Source organism: Mustela lutreola, chromosome 8, assembly GCF_030435805.1.
Source record: "Mustela lutreola isolate mMusLut2 chromosome 8, mMusLut2.pri, whole genome shotgun sequence".
In the NCBI taxonomy this organism is placed as follows: Eukaryota; Metazoa; Chordata; class Mammalia; order Carnivora; family Mustelidae; genus Mustela; species Mustela lutreola.
This window is the reverse complement of record NC_081297.1, coordinates 52,679,891-52,701,588: the sequence shown is the minus strand read 5'-3', so window position 1 is coordinate 52,701,588 and position 21,698 is coordinate 52,679,891.

The following is a 21,698-nucleotide window of genomic DNA, read 5'->3' as shown; positions in this document are numbered from 1 at the left end:
TTCTTTGGGTGTTGAGTTTGCTAAGTTCTTTATAGATTCTGGACACTAGTCCTTTATCTGATATGTCGTTTGCAAATATCTTCTCCCATTCTGTCAGTTGTCTTTTGATTTTGTTAACTGTTTCCTTTGCTGTGCAAAAGCTTTTGATCTTGATGAAATCCCAGTAGTTCATTTTTTCCCTTGCTTCTCTTGCCTTTTGCGTTGTTCCTAGGAAGATGTTGCTGCGGCAGAGGTCGAAGAGGTTGCTGCCCGTGTTCTCCTCAAGGATTTTGATGGATTCCTTTCGTACATTGAGGTCCTTCATCCATTTTGAGTCTATTTTTGTGTGTGGTGTAAGGAAATGGTCCAATTTCATTTTTCTGCATGTGGCTGTCCAATTTTCCCAGCACCATTTATTGAAAAGGCTGTCTTTTTTCCATTGGACATTCTTTCCTGCTTTGTCGAAGATTAGTTGACCATAGAGTTGAGGGTCTATTTCTGGGCTCTCTATTCTGTTCCATTGATCTATGTGTCTGTTTTTGTGCCAGTACCATGCTGTCTTGATGATGACAGCTTTGTAATAGAGCTTGAAGTCCGGAATTGTGATGCCACCAACGTTGGCTTTCTTTTTCAATATCCCTTTGGCTATTCGAGGTCTTTTCTGGTTCCATATAAATTTTAGAATTATTTGTTCCATTTCGTTGAAAAAGATGGATGGTACTTTGATAGGAATTACATTAAATGTGTAGATTGCTTTAGGTAGCATAGACATTTTCACAATATTTATTCTTCCAATCCAGGAGCATGGAACATTTTTCCATTTCTTTGTGTCTTCCTCAATTTCTTTCATGAGTACTTTATAGTTTTCTGAGTATAGATTCTGTGTCTCTTTGGTTAGGTTTATTCCTAGGTATCTTATGGTTTTGGATGCAATTGTAAATGGGATTGACTCCTTAATATCTCTTTCTTCTGTCTTGCTGTTGGTGTAGAGAAATGCAACTGATTTCTGTGCATTGATTTTATATCCTGACACTTTACTGAATTCCTGTATAAGTTCTAGCAGTTTTGGAGTGGAGTCTTTTGGGTTTTCCACATATAGTATCATATCATCTGCGAAGAGTGATAATTTGACTTCTTCTTTGCCGATTTGGATGCCTTTAATTTCCTTTTGTTGTCTGATTGCTGAGGCTAGGACTTCTAGTACTATGTTGAATAGCAGTGGTGATAATGGACATCCCTGCCGTGTTCCTGACCTTAGCGGAAAAGCTTTCAGTTTTTCTCCATTGAGAATGATATTTGCGGTGGGTTTTTCATAGATGGCTTTGATGATATTGAGGTATGTGCCCTCTATCCCTACACTTTGAAGATTTCAGTATTTAAAAAAGAAAATTAGAGAAAATAATTCCTCTGGCCAAAGGCTAGCAAATATTTTATTTCAATGGAGAATGTTTTTGCTTGTGTTTAAGATCATGAGAATTATGTTACTACCTACTGCGTGAAAGAGCAGCCATTACTATTTCTAGTAAGCTGTTTGCAGCAAGACCTTTTAGAATGTGAACATGCCATTATACAGCATTTTCTACCAATAGAATCATTGTTTCCCTCCATATGTTCTTCCTGTAGGTGTCTAATGAGTTCCCACACATGAAAAATGACAAGGGAATCTATCTGAGGAATAATTCCAGCAACTGTGGCATATGGAGACATTGTTTTCAAGTCCCTTTGCCATGATTTCTAGGCAAAGCAGCAAGATTTCCCAGTGGTAGCAGCTAAAAATATTGTCATCCTCCACTTATAAGTTCTACTGTGTTCTTTGCTGCAAATCTCGGGCTCTTCTGCCAGGCTTCATGCAAAGAGTGATAATGGGAAACAAGGCAAATTTTCTGTCAGACTCTGAGTACATACTTTGTGCTCTTGTCCATCCCATTGTGGATACTTCTCTGTCACCCACCTCAGTTCCACAACTCTGTGAAAGGAATTGTTAGGACATTAGTACACAGTGCATTTAGCTCTGCATCATTTATGAAGCCCTCTTGTGTTTCTGAGTGGCTTGATACTCCCCCAAAACTTGTGCGGATTTGCTGAACTGACTGGTCTTGTTCCAGTAAAGACATTTCCTAATCTATGGCTCTGTTTTTTCCTCCAATAGAGAAGTCCCTAACAACCTTTGATACAGGGTAGTAGAGAAATGTAGTAGAAAGTGATGCTACAGCTCTTCTATCCTTCCAGACCCTTAAAGTTAGTGATTATACAGCTGATTTCTCCTGCCTTCCAGTTATATATACATATACTCACTCATCAATTCACTCATTCAAAAATATTACTGAGCACATTCCTGGATTGAGTAACACAGTACTACCCTCCATCACCCTTTTGTGTGTGCAGTGCTACTTAGCAGGACACATGTTTACTTTGCAGATTACATACCAGTTCCCAATTTGGTTTTTGGTGTTTTGACATTCACAGAATTAACATAGTCTTTATTCAGGCCTATATTGTGATTCTATATTGCTATTCAACTACTCAAGTAAGTGGCTGTTCCAACGTTCCCTGTTTCTCTCTCTCCTGCTTGCTGCCTGCTTTACCATTTAAATAAACATGAATATGACTGTCTGCTACCTGCCAGACACTGTTTTGGTATGAAGAAACAATGCTAAAGAAAATAAAAAAGATCTTACCTTTATGGGATTCTCATTTGAATCAAATGATGGAGGGAGGTATAAAGGCAATATACGAGCAAACCAGATAATATCATATTTTGATGAAAGCTTTAAGGAAAATGAAAAAGTTACCTGCTGGAGTGAATGGACAGAGTAAAGTGTTGCCTACTCTAGATAGGGTACTTGGGAAAGGTGTCTGTGTAGGAGGAAACATTTGAGAAGTTACATGAGTGACAAGAAGATGACTAAGTGAAGATCTGGAGAAATACTTTTCCAGATGGAGGGAACAGCTAGAGTAAGAAATACGGGGTTTATGATATTTTATTTAAGAATGGTAGACCATTGGAGGGACTTATCCAGAGGTGTGATTTATACATTTTTAATAGAAATTTTTATTGAAACAATTATAGATTCATATGGAATTCTAAGAAATAATGAAGAGAGATAACTTGACCTCTTATCTAGTTTTACCAGTCAAGCATCTTGCAAAACTGTAGTCAGTGTTACAACCAGAATACTGACAATGATGAAATCCACTCCACTCTTACTTTCCACTGTCTTTCATTTTAGCTAGCCATATTAATATATGCATAGTGATAAACTATCACTATGCATATATTAAGTGCCGTAGTACCTAGAACATATTTTGTCTCATACTTTGTCTTCAGTGAAATATTCATGCATGTCTTTTGCCCATTTTCTACTTGAATTGCTTGTTTTTTTATTGTTGAGCTTTGTTTGCTTGTTTAGATATTATTGATGTCATTGTTGTAGGATAGTATTGGTTTTAGGTACACAAGAAAATGCTTAGAATATGAATGTGTTGCAAAATGATTATCACAATAAGTTTAGTTAACATCCATCACCACAGAGTTAGTGTTTTTTTTTTTTCTTGTGATGAGAACATTGAGGATTTACTCTTCTCTCTTGTTTATTTTATCCCCAGTACTTCTATATCTCATAATGGGAAGTTTGTACCTTTGGCAACTTTCACCCATTTAGGGCACGTACCCAAACCCCACTTTGGACTATCACCTACAAATTTGGATTTCTGTTACATTCCATATATAAGTGAAATCAGACAGTTTTTGTCTTTCTCTATCAGACTTATATCACTTAGCATAATACCCTCAAGGTGTATCCATGTTGTCACAAATGGCAGAATTTCTTTCTTTTTTGTGACTGAATATTTTATTGTGTGTTTGTGTGTATATATACATAAATATACCAATTTTCTTGAGTGTATGTATGTATATGTATATATAGATACACCAATTTTCTTTGTCTATTTGTGTGTGTATCTGTAGGTGTATATATGGGTGTGTGTGTGTGTGTATACACCTATACATGTATATGTATATTTCTTTGCCCATTCATCAGTGGATACTTACATTGTTTGCAAGTCTTTGCTGTTTTAAATAATGCTACAGTGAACATAAGGTTGCAGATACCTTTTTTTTTTTTTTAATTTTTTATTTTTTATAAACATATATTTTTATCCCCAGGGGTACAGGTCTGTGAATCACCAGATTTACACACTTCACAGCACTCACCAAATCACATACCCTCCCCAATGTCCATAATCCCACCCCCTTCTCCCAAACCCCCTCCCCCCGGCAACCCTCAGTTTGTTTTGTGAGATTAAGAGTCACTTATGGTTTGTCTCCCTCCCAATCCCATCTTGTTTCATTTATTCTTCTTCTACCCACTTAAGCCTCCATGTTGCATCACCACTTCCTCATATCAGGGAGATCATATGATAGTTGTCTTTCTCTGCTTGACTTATTTCGCTAAGCATGATACACTCTAGTTCCATCCATGTTGTCGCAAATGGCAAGATTTCATTTCTTTTGATGGCCGCATAGTATTCTATTGTGTATATATACCACATCTTCTTGGTCCATTCATCTGTTGATGTACATCTAGGTACTTTCCATAGTTTGGCTATTGTGGACATTGCTGCTATAAGCATTCGGGTGCACGTGCCCCTTTGGATCACCACATTTGTATCTTTAGGGTAAATACCCAGTAGTGCAATTGCTGGGTCATAGGGCAGTTCTATTTTCAACATTTTGAGGAAACTCTATGCTGTTTTCCAGGGTGGCTGCACCAGCTTGCATTCCCACCAACAGTGTAGGAGGGTTCCCCTTTCTCCGCATCCTTACCAGCATCTGCCATTACCTGACTTGTTGATTTTAGTCATTCTGACTGGTGTGAGGTGATATCTAATTGTGGTTTTGATTTGTATTTCCCTGATGCCGAGTGATATGGAGCACTTTTTCATGTGTCTGTTGGCCATCTGGATGTCTTCTTTGCAGAAATGTCTGTTCATGTCCTCTGCCCATTTCTTGATTGGATTATTTGTTCTTTGGGTGTTGAGTTTGCTAAGTTCTTTATAGATTCTGGACATTAGTCCTTTATCTGATATGTCGTTTGCAAATATCTTCTCCCATTCTGTCAGTTGTCTTTTGATTTTGTTAACTGTTTCCTTTGCTGTGCAAAAGCTTTTGATCTTGATGAAATCCCAGTAGTTCATTTTTTCCCTTGCTTCCCTTGCCTTTTGCGTTGTTCCTAGGAAGATGTTGCTGCGGCAGAGGTCGAAGAGGTTGCTGCCCGTGTTCTCCTCAAGGATTTTGATGGATTCCTTTCGTACATTGAGGTCCTTCATCCATTTTGAGTCTATTTTTGTGTGTGGTGTAAGGAAATGGTCCAATTTCATTTTTCTGCATGTGGCTGTCCAATTTTCCCAGCACCATTTATTGAAAAGGCTGTCTTTTTTCCATTGGACATTCTTTCCTGCTTTGTCGAAGATTAGTTGACCATAGAGTTGAGGGTCTATTTCTGGGCTCTCTATTCTGTTCCATTGATCTATGTGTCTGTTTTTGTGCCAGTACCATGCTGTCTTGATGATGACAGCTTTGTAATAGAGCTTGAAGTCCGGAATTGTGATGCCACCAACGTTGGCTTTCTTTTTCAATATCCCTTTGGCTATTCGAGGTCTTTTCTGGTTCCATATAAATTTTAGCATTATTTGTTCCATTTCTTTGAAAAAGATGGATGGTACTTTGATAGGAATTGCATTAAATGTGTAGATTGCTTTAGGTAGCATAGACATTTTCACAATATTTATTCTTCCAATCCAGGAGCATAGAACATTTTTCCATTTCTTTGTGTCTTCCTCAATTTCTTTCATGAGTACTTTATAGTTTTCTGAGTATAGATTCTGTGTCTCTTTGGTTAGGTTTATTCCTAGGTATCTTATGGTTTTGGATGCAATTGTAAATGGGATTGACTCCTTAATTTCTCTTTCTTCTGTCTTGCTGTTGGTGTAGAGAAATGCAACTGATTTCTGTGCATTGATTTTATATCCCGACACTTTACTGAATTCCTGTATAAGTTTTAGCAGTTTTGGAGTGGAGTCTTTTGGGTTTTCCACATATAGTATCATATCATCTGCGAAGAGTGATAATTTGACTTCTTCTTTGCCGATTTGGATGCCTTTAATTTCCTTTTGTTGTCTGATTGCTGAGGCTAGGACCTCTAGTACTATGTTGAATAGCAGTGGTGATAATGGACATCCCTGCTGTGTTCCTGACCTTAGCGGAAAAGCTTTCAGTTTTTCTCCATTGAGAATGATATTTGCGGTGGGTTTTTCATAGATGGCTTTGATGATATTGAGGTATGTGCCCTCTATCCCTACACTTTGAAGAGTTTTGATCAGGAAGGGATGTTGTACTTTGTCAAATGCTTTTTCAGCATCCCAAAGCAGATACCTTTTTGAGATAATTTTGTTTGCTTTGGATATATACTGAGAAGCAGGATTGCTGGATCACACAGTAGGTTTTTTTTTTTTTGTTTTGTTTTTTTTTTTTTTTTTTTTTTAAAGTAGGCTCCACTGGCAGTGTGGAGCTTAATGTGGGGTTTGAACTCACAACCCTAAGATCAAGACCTGAGCGGAGATCAAGAGTTGGACGCTCAACTGACTGAGCCACCCAGGCAGCCCATGGTACTTCTGCTTTTTTTTTTTTTTTAAGATTTTATTTATTTATTTGTAAGAGAGAGAGTGAGAGCGAGCACAGGCAGACAGAGTGGAAGGCAGAGTCAGAGGGAGAAGCAGGCTCCCTGCAGAGCAAGGAGCCCGATGTGGGACTCGATCCCAGGACGCTGGGATCATGACCTGAGCCGAAGGCAGCTGCTTAACCAACTGAGCCACCCAGGCGTCCCGGTACTTCTGTTTTTAATTTTCTGATAAATCTCCATATTGTAATCCACAGTAGATGTATAATTTGCATTCCACCAATGGTGCACAAGGAGTTCATTGATTCCACATCCTCACGAATACTTGTTATCTATTGTCTTTTGAAGACAACTGTTCTAACAGATATAAGGTGCTGTCTCATTGCAATTTTGGTTTGAATTTTCGTGATGATTAGTGATCCTGAGCACCTTTTCTTGTTCCTATTGTCCATTTGTGTGTCTTCCTTGGAAAAAAAGTCCATTTTTTAATCAGATTATTTCATAACTGTTGAATTGTATGAGTTGTTTTTAAATATATTTTTGATGTTAACCCCTTATCAGACATGATTTGCAAATATTTTCTCCCATTCAGTAGGTTGCCTTGTCATTTCGTCGATGGTTTCCTATGCTGTACAGAAGTTTTTAGTTTTATGTCGTCCCACTTACTTATTTTTACATTTATTTCCTTTAATTTCAGTGTCAAATACAAAAATTCAATTCCAAGGCCTCATCAAGAACCTTATTAACTATGTTTTCTTCTAGAAGTTTTATCATTTCAGGTCTTACACTGAAGCCTTTAATTCATTTTGAATTGATTTTTTGTTTATGGTATAAAATAGTGGTCCAGTTTCATTCTTTTGCTTATGTTTTCTCAGCACCAGTTATTGGAGAAACTATTCTTTCCCCAAAGAGTTTTGGCTCTTTTGTCTTAAGTTAATTGACCGTATATGCCTGGGTTTTATTTCTGGGTTCTCTATTCTGTTCTATTGTTATATATGTCTGTTTTGACTATAGCTTTGTAATATAGTTTGAAATCAGAAAGTGTGATGCCTATAGCTCTGTTCTTTCTGAAGATGCTTTGGCTATTTGCAGTCTTTTCTGGTTTCATACAAATGTTAGGATTGTTCTATTTCTATGGAAAATGCCATTGGAATTTTTGATACCAATTGCATTCAAACTATAGATAGCTTTGGGTGGTATGGACATTTTAACTATTATTAATGTTTCCTATCCATGAGCAACAGAATATCTTTTATTTATGTCTTCAGTTTCTTTTATCAGTGTCTTACAGTTTTGAGTGTGTAGTTTCTTCACCTCCTTCTTTAAATTATTCCTAGATATTTTATTCTTATATAACTGTGAATGTGATATTCTCTTAATATTTCCTTATGATAGTTCATTATGACTATAATGGGGTATAGATATACATGGATTTTGTATCTGGTAACTTTATTTTATTTGTTAATCAGTTCTAACAGGTTTTGGTGAAGTCTTTAGGGTTTTTTTACATAAAATGTCCTATCATTTGTAGATAGAGACTGTTTTACTTATTCCTTTCTAATTTGGATTATTTTTATTTCTTTTTCTGGCCTAATGCTTTGGCCAAGACTTTCAATACTCTGTCAAATAAAAGAGGTGAGAGTGGGCAGCCCTGTTTCGCTCTTGATCTTTGAAGAAATTTTTTCAGCTTTTCATCATTGAGAATGATGTTAGCTGTGAACTAATCATATATGTAAGACCTTTCTTATATTGAGGTACATTCATTCCTCTTACACCTACTTTGTTGAGAGGTTGTTTTTTTGTTTTAAGATTTTATTTATGTATTTGACAGAGAGAGAGAGAGCACAAGCAGGGGGATGGGAAAGGAAGAAGCAGGCTCTCCCTGACCAGGGAGCCTGATGCAGGGCTCAATCCCAGGACCCTGGGATCATCACCTGAGCCAAAGGCAGACATTTAACCTAGCAAGCTACCCAGGTGCACTGTTGAGACTTTTTTTTAATCATAAATCTATGTTGAATTTTATCAGATGGTTTTTTTTGTTCCATTAAGATATTATTTTATCCTTCATTTTGTTAATGTTATGTATTACATTGATTCCTTTGTGGATGTTGAATGATCCTTGTGTCTCTGTCCCATTTGATTATGATATATGATCCTTTTAATGTACTATTGAATTTGGTTTGCTATTTATTTTATTTTAAAATTTTTCTATTGTGATTTAATTTTGGTGATTATATTTAGCATTGCAACATAGTTAGAAAATACTAGCGAAACCTCAAGTATCAATATTTAACATAACAATTGTACAATTATCAAAATTGATAAATATTGATACATAAATGGTACAATACACACTTTCCCCCCAATTTTATCAGCTTTTCCACTAATGTTAATTTTATGTTTTAGGATCCAAAATAAGGTCCTACGTTGCATTTTCTTGTCATGTGTTGTGATTTCCATTACTGTGAGAAGTCTTCAGTCTCTTCCTATCTTCTTTAAGTTCAGCATTTTTAAACAATGTTAGTCAGTAATTTTGTAGGAAAGTTTGTATGATAGACAATGCTACAGGATTTCACAAATGCATGGAGTTATATTTCCACTATAACTTATTATACCCGAAATTTTATTACTTAAAAAATTCCCTGTTTTTCCTTTGTAGGTAACCATTCCCTGGTTTGCTATCATTTTGTTGAAGGATTTTGGCATTTGTGGTCACCAGGAATATTGGCCTGTAATTTTCTTTTATAATAGTATCCTAGTCTCGTTTTGGTCTCAGGGTAATGCTGGCCAGGTAAAAAGAGTTTGAAAGTGTTTCCTCTTCTATTTTTTTTTTTTTAAGAGTTTAAGAAGAATTGGTATTCTGTTAGTGTTTGGTAGAATTCAACAGTGAAATCACCTGGTCCTAGATTTGTTTTTTAAGGAAGTTTTTAATTACCAATTCAATCTCCTTACTAGTTATTGGTCTGTTCAGATTTTCTATTCAAAGTTAGGTCTTGGTAGACTGTATGTTTCTAGGAATTTATTTCTTCTAGGTTGTCTAACTTGGCATATAATAGTTCATTTGCAGTTTTTCATGATCCTTTTGTATTTCTGTGCATCATTTCTAATGTCCTCTTTTTCATTTCTGATTTTATTTGAGTCTTCTTTTTTATAATGAGTCCAACTAAAAGTTTGTTATCTTGTTTATCTTTGAAAAAAAATCTCTTAGTTTCAATGATCTGTTATCATCTGTTTAGTCTCTGTCATTTATTTTCACTCTGGTTTTTTGTTATTTTTGTCTTTTAAAAACAATTAGCCTTAGTTCTAATTTATTAGTTTTTTGATGTATAAAATTGGATTGGTTATGTGAAATCTTTCTTTTTTCTTAATGTATGCATTTTTTACTATAAAATTCCCTTTTAAATTGCATTTAATTACATCCCTAATTAAAATTGCATTTGCTACATCTCATAAATGTTGGTGTTCTTCCATTTTCTTTTGTCTTGATATTTTTTTCTCTTTTGATTTCTTTGCTGACCTTTGGTTGTTCATGTTTAATCCCCATATAATTTTGAATTTTCCAGTTTTCTTCTTGCAATTTCTAGTTTCATACCATTATGGTTGGATAAGATGTTTGATATCATTTCATTCTTCTTTAATTTATTATGGCTTGTTTTATGGCCTAACATATTCTGTTATCCTGGAGAATGTTCCATGAGCCCATGAGAAGAATGTATATGGGATATTCTGTAAATGTCTAAGGACTACTGAGTCTATCATGTCATTTAATTCCAGTGTTTCTTTATTGATTTTCTGTCTGGCCAATCTATCCATTGATGAAAATAGGGTATTGAAGTCCCCCAGTATTACTGGATTGCTGTCTTATTCTCCCTTTACATCAGTTAATATTTGCCTTATATAGTTAGGTGCTCTTATGTTGGGTGCATTTTTTTTTAAGATTTTATTTATTTATTTGACAGAGAGAGATCACAAGTAGGCAGATAGAGAGAGGAAGCAGGCTCCCCACTGAGCAGAAAGCCCAATGTGGGCCTCGATCCCAGGACCCTGGGATCATGACCTGATTCGAAGGCAAAGGCTTTAACCCACTGAGCCACCCAGGTGCACTGGGTGCATTTTTTTAAGGTTTTTTTTTTTTATTATTTGTCAGAAAGAGAGACAGAGTACAGGAGCAGAGAAGAGAGGCAGAAGCAGGGGGAGAAGCAGACTCCCTGCTCAACGGGGAGCCCGACATGGGACTTGATCCCAGTACCCTAGGATCATGCCCTGAGCCCAAAGGCATAAATTTTTATAAATGTTACATCCTCTTATTAATTTCACCCTTTTATCATTATATAAAAATCTTTTTTGTTTCTTATTACAGTCTTTGTCTCAAGGTACCATTTGTCTGATGTAAATATAGCTACCTCAGCTTTCTTTTGGTATCTGCTTGCATAAAATATCTTTTTCCTTCCCATCACTTTTATTTTCTTTGAGTTTCTTCTAGGCCACATATAGTTAGTTTTTATTTTTTTTTTTTTTGGTTTTTTTGTTTGTTTGTTTGTTTTTTTACCATTCAGCTACTCTGTGTCTTTTGATTGTAGAATTTAGTACATTTACATTTAAAGTAATTATCAATAGGTATGTACTTATCACTATTTTATTCATTGTTTTATGGCTGTGTTTTATAATTCCTTTGTTTCAGTCTCCTGCCCCTGTGCTGGGCTCTGGGGGAATAGTCAAGGTAAGTAATCTAGAGTCTGTTAAAAATTATTTTTTTAGTTTTCTCCCAGTATATTACTGTGCTTGGGTTTATAGCAAGACTGTATGTCACTGCATTGGGGTTTATGGTGAGGTTGTGTCTGCCTCTCCTACCCACTTTGATGCAGGTATTTCCTCATTCATCTGATGTGTAGGAGTCTTTCAGCTAGATTTTGGATTTCTTTCAAAGGGAATTGTTCCATTATGTAGCTGCACACACAGTGTGTCCATAGGAGGAGGTGAGTTTAGGATCCTTATATGTGCAATCTTTTTTTGTTTTTAAATAAATGGAGTTTTTTAATTTTGTCCCAATTATCCAAACATGCAGTCTTCTAACAGTCACAGAGGTAGAAGACTTCTCATTCTTTTTTTTTTTTATTTTTTAATTTTCTATAAACATATATTTTTATCGCCAGGGGTACAGGTCTGTGAAACGCCAGGTTTACACACTTCACAGCACTCACCAAAGCACATACCATCCCCAATATCTATAACCCCATCCCCTTCTCCTAACCCCCTCCTGCCACAGCCCTCAGTTTGTTTTGTGAAATTAAGAGTCACTTATGGTTTGTCTCCCTCCCATTCCCATCTAGTTTCATTTCTTCTTCTCCTACCCACATAAGCCCCCATGTTACATCACCACTTCCTCATATCAGGGAGATCATATGATAGTTGTCTTTCTCCGCTTGACTTATTTCGCTAAGCATGATACGCTCTAGTTCTATCCATGTTTTCGCAAAAGGCAAGATTTCATTTCTTTTGATGGCTGCATCGTATTCCATTGTGTATATATACCACATCTTCTTGATCCATTCATCTGTTGATGGACATCTAGGTTCTTTCCATAGATTGGCTATTGTGGACATTGCTGCTATAAACATTTGGGTGCACATGCACCTTTGGATCACTACGTTTGTATATTTAGGGTAAATACCCAGTAGTGCAATTGCTGGGACATAGGGCAGTTCTATTTTCAAAATTTTGAGGAACCTCCATACTGTTTTCCAGAGTGGTTGCAACAGCTTACATTCCCACCAACAGTGTAGGAGGGTTCCCCTTTCTCCGCATCCTTACCAGCATCTGCCATTACCTGACTTGTTGATTTTAGCCATTCTGACTGGTGTGAGGTGGTATCTCATTGTGATTTTGATTTGTATTTCCCTGATGCCGAGTGATATGGAGCACTTTTTCATGTGTCTGTTGGCCATCTGGATGTCTTTTTTGCAGAAATGTCTGTTCATGTACTCTGCCCATTTCTTGATTGGATTATTTTTTCCTTGGATGTTGAATTTGCTAAGTTCTTTATAGATTTTGGATACTAGCCCTTTATCTGATATGTCGTTTGCAACTATCTTCTCCCATTCTGTCAGCTGTCTTTTGGTTTTGTTAACTGATTCCTTTGCTGTGCAAAAGCTTTTGATCTTGATTAAATCCCAATAGTTCATTTTTGCCCTTGCTTCCCTTGCCTTTGGCGATGTTACTAGGAAGAAGTTGCTGTGGCTGAGGTCGAAGAGGTTGCAGCCTGTGTTCTCCTCAAGGATTTTGATGGATTCCTTTCTCACATTGAGGTCCTTCATCCATTTTGAGTCTATTTTCATATGTGGTTTAAGGAAATGGTCCAATTTCATTTTTCTGCATGTGGCTGTCCAATTATCCCAACACCATTTATTGAAGAGGCTGTCTTTTTTCCATTGGACATTCTTTCCTGCTTTGTCGAAGATTAGTTGACCAGAGAGTTGAGGGTCTATTTCTGGGCTCTCTATTCTGTTCCATTGATCTATGTGTCTGTTTTTGTGCCAGTACCATGCTGTCTTGATGATGACAGCTTTGTAATAGAGCTTGAAGCCCGGAATTGTGATGCCACCAATGTTGGCTTTCTTCTTCAATATCCCTTTGACTATTCAAGGTCTTTTCTGGTTCCATATAAATTTTAGAATTATTTGTTCCATTTCGTTGAAAAAGATGGATGGTACTTTGAAAGGAATTGCATTAAATGTGTAGATTGCTTTAAGTAGCATAGACATTTTCACAATATTTATTCTTCCAATCCAGGAGCATAGAACATTTTTCCATTTCTTTGTGTCTTCCTCAATTTCTTTCATGAGTACTTTATAGTTTTCTGAGTATAGATTCTTGGCCTCTTTGGTTAGGTTTATTCCTAGGTATCTTATGGTTTGGGGTGCAATTGTAAATGGGATTGACTCCTTAATTTCTCTTTCTTCTGTCTTGCTGTTGGTGTAGAGAAATGCAACTGATTTCAGTGCACTGATTTTATATCCTGACACTTTACTGAATTCCTGTACAAGTTCTAGCAGTTTTGGAGTGGAGTCTTTTGGGATTTCCATGTAGAGTATCATATCATCTGCGAAGAGTGATAGTTTGACTTCTTCTTTACCAATGTGGATGCCTTTAATTTCCTTTTGTTGTCTGATTGCTGAGGCTAGGACTTCTAGTACTATGTTGAATAGCAGTGGTGATAATGGACATCCCTGCCATGTTCCTGACCTTAGCGGAAAAGCTTTCAGTTTTTCTCCATTGAGAATGATATTTGCGGTGGGTTTTTCATAGATGGCTTTGATGATATTGAGGTATGTGCCCTCTATCCCTACACTTTGAAGAGTTTTGTTCAGGAAGGGATGCTGTACTTTGTCAAAAGCTTTTTCAGCAACTATTGAGAGTATCATATGGTTCTTGTTCTTTCTTTTATTGATGTGTTGTATCACATTGACTGATTTGCGGATGTTGAACCAACCTTGCAGCCCTGAAATAAATCCCACATGGTCGTGGTGAATAATCCTTTAATGTACTGTTGAATCCTATTGGCTAGTATTTTGGTGAGAATTTCCGCATCTGTGTTCATCAAGGATATTGGTCTATAGCTCTCTTTTTTGATGGGATCCTTGTCTGGTTTTCGGATCAAGGTGATGCTGGCCTCATAAGATGAGTTTGGAAGTTTTCATTCCATTTCTAATTTTTGGAACAGTTTCAGGAGAATAGGAATTAGTTCTTCCTTAAATGTTTGGTAGAATTCCTCCAGTAAGCTGTCTGGCCCTAGGCTTTTGTTTGTTTGGAGATTTTTAATGACTGTTTCAATCTCCTTACTGGTTATGGGTCTGTTCAGGCTTTCTATTTCTTCCTGGTTCAGTTGTGGTTGTTTATATGTTTCTAGGAGTGCATCCATTTCTTCCAGATTGTCAAATTTGATGGCATAGAGTTGCTCATAGTATGTTCTTATAATAGTTTGTATTTCTTTGGTGTTGGTTGTGATCTCTCCTCTTTCATTCATGATTTTATTTCTTTGGGTCCTTTCTCTTTTCTTTTTGATAAGTCGGGCCAGGGATTTATCAGTTTTATTAATTCTTTCAAAAAACTAGCTCCTAGTTTCGTTGATTTGTTCTATTGTTTTTTTTGGTTTCTATTTTATTGATTTCTGCTCTGATCTTTATGATTTCTCTTCTCCTGCTGGGCTTAGGGTTTCTTTCTTGTTCTTTCTCCAGCTCCTTTAGGTGTAGGGTTAGGTTGTGTACCTGAGACCTTTCTTGTTTCTTGAGAAAGGCTTGTACCCCTATATATTTACCTCTCAGGACTACCTTTGTTGTGTCCCACAGATTTTGAACCGTTGTATTTTCATTATCATTTGTTTCCGTGATTTTTTTCAATTCTTCTTTAATTTCCCGGTTGACCCATTCATTCTTTAGAAGGATGCTGTTTAGTCTCCATGTATTTGGGTTCTTTCCAAACTTCCTCTTGTGATTGAGTTCTAGCTTCAGAGCATTGTGGTCTGAAAATATGCAGGGAATGATCCCAATCTTTTGATACCAGTTGAGTCCTGATTTAGGACCAAGGATGTGATCTATTCTGGAGAGTGTTCCATGTGCACTAGAGAAGAATGTGTATTCTGTTGCTTTGGGATGAAATGTTCTGAATATATCTGTGATGTCCATCTGGTCCAGTGTGTCATTTAAGGCCTTTATTTCCTTGCTGATCTTTTGCTTGGATGACCTGTCCATTTCAGTGAGGGGAGTGTTAAAGTCCCCTACTATTATTGTATTGTTGTTGATGTGTTTCTTTGATTTTGTTATTAATTGGTTTATAGAGTTGGCTGCTCCCATGTTAGGGGCATAGATATTTAAAATTGTTAGATCTTCTTGTTGGACAGACCCTTTGAGTATGATATAGTGTCCTTCCTCATCTCTTATTATAGTCTTTGGCTTAAAATCTAATTGATCTGATATAAGGATTGCCACTCCTGCTTTCTTCTGATGTCCATTAGCATGGTAAATTCTTTTCCACCCCCTCACTTTAAATCTGGAGGTGTCTTCGGGCTTAAAATGAGTTTCTTGGATGCAACATATAGATGGGTTTTGTTTTTTTATCCATTCTGATACCCTGTGTCTTTTGACAGGGGCATTTAGCCCATTCACATTCAGGGTAACTATTGAGAGATATGAATTTAGTGCCATTGTATTGCCTGTAAGGTGACTGTTACTGTATATTGTGTCTGTTCCTTTCTGATCTACCACTTGTAGGCTCTCTCTTTGCTTAGAGGACCCCTTTCAATATTTCCTGTAGAGCTGGTTTGGTGTTTGCAAATTCTTTCAGTTTTTGTTTGTCCTGGAAGCTTTTAATCTCTCCTTCTATTTTCAATGATAGCCTAGCTGGATATAGTATTCTTGGCTGCATGTTTTTCTCATTTAGTGCTCTGAAAATATCATGCCAGCTCTTTCTGGCCTGCCAGGTCCCTGTGGATAAGTCAGCTGCCAATCTAATATTTTTACCATTGTATGTTTGTTACAGATTTCTTTTCCCAGGCTGCTTTCAGGATTTTCTCTTTGCCACTAAGACTTGTAAATTTTACTGTTAGGTGGCTGGGTGTAGACCTATTCTTATTGAATTTGAGGGGCATTCTCTGAACCTCCTGAATTTTGATGCTCGTTCCCTTTGCCATATTGGGGAAATTCTCCCCATGTGTTCTCTCCAGTATACCTTCTGCTCCCCTGTCTCTTTCTTCTTCTTCTGGAATCCCAATTATTCTAATGTTGTTTCATCTTATGGTGTCACTTATCTCTCGAATTCTCCCCTTGTGATCCAGTAGCTGTTTGTCCCTCTTTTGCTCATCTTCTTTATTCTCTGTCATTTGTTCTTCTATATTGCTAATTCTTTCTTCTTCCTCATTTATTCTAGCAGTGAGAGCCTCCATTTTTGATTGCACCTCATTAATAGCTTTTTTGTTTTCAACTTTGTTAGATTTTAGTTCTTTTATTTCTTCAGAAAGGGCTTTTATATCTCCTGAGAGGGTTTCTCTAATATCTTCCATGCCTTTTTCGAGCCCAGCTAAAACCTTGAGAATTGTCATTCTGAACTCTAGATCTGACATACTACTAATGTCTGTATTGATTAGGTCCCTAGCCTTCGGTACTGCCTCTTGTTCTTTTTTTTGTGGTGAATTTTTCCGCCTTGTCATTTTGTCCAGATGAGAGTATATGAAGGAGCAAGTAAAATACTAAATGGGTGGCAATAACCCCAGGAACATATGCTTTAACCAAATCAGAAGAGATCCCAAATTGTGAGGGGGGAGAAAGGGGATAAAAAGAGGTTCAAAAACAAAGAAAGAAAAAGAAACAGAAAAGAAAAGAATTTTAAAAAGAAAATGAATAAAGAAAAGTATAAAACATATAAAGAGAGATATTAGATAAACTAGTTAAAAAACGTTAAAAAAGGGTAAAAGTTAAAAAAAATTTATCAGAAGAAGAGAAAAAAATGAAAAAGAAAAAAATTAAATTAACTGCTAGACTAAAAAATTACAGGGAAAGCCATGAGTTCTGTGCTTTGCTTTCTCCTCCTCTGGAATTCTGCTGCTCTCCTTGTTATTGAAACCGCACTCTTTGGTAGGTGAACATTGTCTTGGCTGGATTTCTTGTTGATCTTCTGGGGGAGGGGCGTGGTGTAGTGATTCTCAAGTGTCTTTGCCCCAGGCGGAATTACACCGCCCTTACCAGGGGCCGGGCTGAGTAATCTGCTCGGGTTTGCTTTCTGGAGCTTTTGTTCCCTGAGCGCTTTCCGTAGAGTTCTGGAGGAGGGGAATACAAATGGCGGCCTCCTGGTCTCCGGCCCGGAGGAGCCGAGATCCCGGGGCCCCACTCCTCAGTGCGCCCTCAGAGAACAGCGCCCAGTAACTCCCATCTGCCTGACCTCCAGTCGCGCTCCGAGCTCACCGAGCCTGAGGCTGGTTCAAGGTAATCCTAAACTGTGAGCTTACTGTCGGCTCTGTCTCTGTAGCCAGCTTTCCGGTTCCAATACTCGCAAGCTCTGCGACACTCAGACACCCCCGATTCTTCTGTGACCCTGCAGGACCTGAGCCCACGCTGACCCCACGTGGGCTTCGCCCCGGTTTAGCCTCTGGAGTGATATCCGTCAGCAGAACAGACTTTTTTTTTCTTTTATTTTAAAGATTATTTATTTATTTGACAGAGAGAGATGACAATTAGGCAGAGAGGCAGGCAGATAGAGAGGAGGAAGCAGAGAGCCCGATGCGGGGCTCGATCCCAGGACCCTGGGTTCATGACCTGAGCCGAAGGCAGTGGTCTAACCCAGTGAGCTACCCAGGCGCCCTGGAACAGACTTTTAAAAGTCCTGATTTTGTGGTCCGTTGCTCTGCCGCTTGCTGGGAGCCGGCCCCTCCCCCAAGGGTCTATCTTCCTGTCGCTTTGGATTCACTTCTCCGCCAGTCCTACCTTTCAGAAAGTGATTGTTTTTCTCTTTCTAGAATTGCTGTTCTTCTTCTCTTCAATCTGCCGATGGATTTGCAGGTGTTTGCAATCTTTAGATAAGCTATCTAGCTGATCTCCTGCTAGCTGAAGTAGTCTCAGCCTGCTACTTCTCCGCCATCTTGACTCCTTCCTTGTATGTGCAGTCTTGAGTCAGAACTTGTACTGTTGAATTTTGAGAACCCTTCATACATTCTAGATACTAGTCATCTGTTGGATATGTGGTTTGAAAATATTTTCTCCAAATCTCCTTAGCCTTTTTACATGGTCTTCTACAAAACCAAAGTTTTTAATTTTGATGAGGTCCCAGTTAATGAGTTCTTCCTTTCATGGATCATGTTTTAGTCCTAAATCTAAGATTTCCTCACCTAAATCAAAATCCCAAATATTTCTCACACTTTATTTATTTATTTTTATTTTTTTCCCTCCCATTAAAAAAAAAAATTTCTATTGCTTTACATTTTACAATTAAGTGTGTAATCTCTTTTAATTTTTGTTATGGTATGAAGTTTAGTTAAGGGTTTTTTTTTGTTTGTTTTCTCTGTTTGTTGGTTTGTTTTCCTATGAGGGTACAATTGCCCCAGCACAGTTTTTTGAAAGGTAGATTTATTCTTTAAAGTTTATTCTGGCTGTTGTGTGCAGAATGGATTATAGTCAGGGGTCTGTATAGGAATGGAGTGACCAATTAAGACATTTTTCATTTACTTAAGAGATAAGGGTGAATTGGACCAGCATGATGGAAGTAAAGATAAATAAAAATAGATTCAGAGTATTTGGAGCTATAGAGTGAATAGCACTTGCTGATGAAATGGGAGAAGAAATGAGAGAAAATTTAAAAATGACTAAGTACCATGAAAAACTGGATATATATGGTGGTTATAATATTAGAAGAGACTGAAGGAAGAAGAAAGAATGGTTTGTTTTGCTCATGTTGTGTTTAAAATACCAATTAGATAGCTGAATGAGAATCTCTAGTAGAGTGTTGGAATAATGATCGTAGAAGTCAAGGGCAAGAACAGGGCTAAAAATACACACATTTGAAGCCATCAGCATGGATGTTATTATTTAGGAAGAAAGTCTAAACAGTGAAAAATGTGCATCATTGTCATGGATCAAGAAATTGAATCTCCTATAAAATTCACAAATAGAGTTCCTAAAAGTAATTAGGTTGTCATAATTACTAATCTAACTTAGAAAATCTCCAATTCTATGTATTTATACTGGGCATTAATCTTTGAATAAATATTTAATATATTTTATTGAATACCCTTATATTTCTTATATTTTTATATTATATCCTTATATTATATTATATTATACCCTTATATACCCATATATTATATTATATTTTTAAAATATTTTATTGAATACCCTTAATGATTTAAATGAAATGACAGTTCTTTGGGAGTTAAAATCTTATATGTGCTTCATTGCACCTACAAAATCAGAATCCAGTAATGTAAAAGGACTTAGCCTGTCTTGAGTGATAGTTTATCTTTTAAAGATAGCCTCCATAAAATAAACAATATACTGACATAAATTACCATTGTCCAAACATTATAAATTTTCAACCTTAACAACTGATTCTAAGTGAAGGCAACCTTTACAATTACAATTGATCTTTACTTTTTATGTGAATAAAAGGAATCTTGAGTGACTGGATTAGTTCTGGATGTAATAAAAATACTTACGGCTGTTTTTGAGTGGATCAAAGTAGTTTGTCTCTAGGAATTCTTAGAGATATTGGTGAATTCCTTTAAACTGAAAGAAAAGTTTGTTCAAGAATGACTGAGAAATTAAAAATGGGGTAGGAAAATTTACCTCAAAATACTGGCAGAACTACACAGAGAACTCTACAATGAGCTCCAAATTACTTAAAAAACAAATGTGCAAAAGATGAGAGTACTTTAAGAATATATTTGTATAAATCTATTCTAGATATATATAATCTGCTTGTATAAATATTAAGTCAAGAACTGAGACATGTGGAAAATACTTATAAAACTAAACAGGATCTTTAATTTCTCTAAAAACCCAAATCTCTGTTTTGGCTCGCTGCTTACATGTTAAATGGTGATGGCGAGAGATTTGCAAAATAAAATAGAAAATTTGGAGTCTGAGGAGATTTAGATTTGATATTTAGTGATTTACTTACTGGCTTTATAGCCCTCAGATAGTTACTTATATATATCTGAATCAATGTCTCTGTAAACTTAGTGATTATATATATTCCCACATGACTCCAGTAAATAGCAAATAAAATTAAATAAATCAAAGGTACAATATTAGGTATGTTTTAAACAGTAGGTATGTTTTAAAATACCATATATATCTTTAATTTCTGTTGTAGGTCTCTCTGCTCTCCCAAAAGAAATAATCTCTATTGTAGAGGAATAATTGGAACATTGGGAATAAGGCCTCAGGCATATATGAGGGTGGAGATTGTTTTAATGGATTAATAACTCTATTTGACATGGACTGTCTTTCAAAACTACTGAAATAATTCCTAGATTACAGTGCCAAACCCTTGAAGGGTAATCATTGACTCATCATGGATAATGTGGAAGCACTGGAAGACCAGGGATAGTAAATGTAGTTTTGATTTCCAAAGATTGAAAGAATAATAATGGATGGATAATGGCACAAAGAGTAGGTGTATCCTATTCTAAGTTACAAAATAATTTCAAGTTACATAGATTTCCTTTGACAATAGTATTAGCATAGCTACAGTTAAACATGACTAAGGTACATATATATATTTTTTAAAGACACATAGACCGGGCGCCTGGGTGGCTCAGTGGGTTAAGCCGCTGCCTTCGGCTCAGGTCATGATCTCAGGGTCTTGGGATCGAGTCCCGTATCGGGCTCTCTGCTCAGCGGGGAGCCTGCTTCTCTCTCTCTCTCTCTCTGCCTGCCTCTCCGTCTACTTGTGATTTCTCTCTGTCAAGTAAATAAATAAAATCTTTAAAAAAAAAAAAAAAAGACAGATAAACCTCCATACGGTACTTTGTTCTTATTTGATGTAAATTTTGCCTCCTAGTAATAAGACATTTGCTTAGGAATATTAAATTGGATGAAGAAAAACCTCAGCTTATGATAGTATCCCATGTGCTAGCCTAGTTTTGTGAATATTCAAATAAGACATGTGGTCAGGACTAGAGAATATATGATGACTCACCAGGGGCAGGGAGGGGGGCACAGGGGATGTTGAATATTTGCCCATCTTTTCTTTTACTTTTTATAGTTCACAGGAGATATTACCGGCATAAACAAATAGTGTTGATCTACATGGAAAGTTCTCTATGAAAATATGGCCTTCAACCCTAGCCTTATTTGTACAGCACTCAAATCAACTGACCTCGAAATTATATGCATCTCTACATATAACCCATATGATTTATAGTGTTTTCCTAAACACAACTAAAGGACTGATAACAGTCCTTGACTGATAACAAGTCAGTGCTTAGGAGCCACAGACTTTGTAGCCAGATAGACATCCAGGATTTGAATCCCGTTCTACCAGTTACTAGCTATGTGA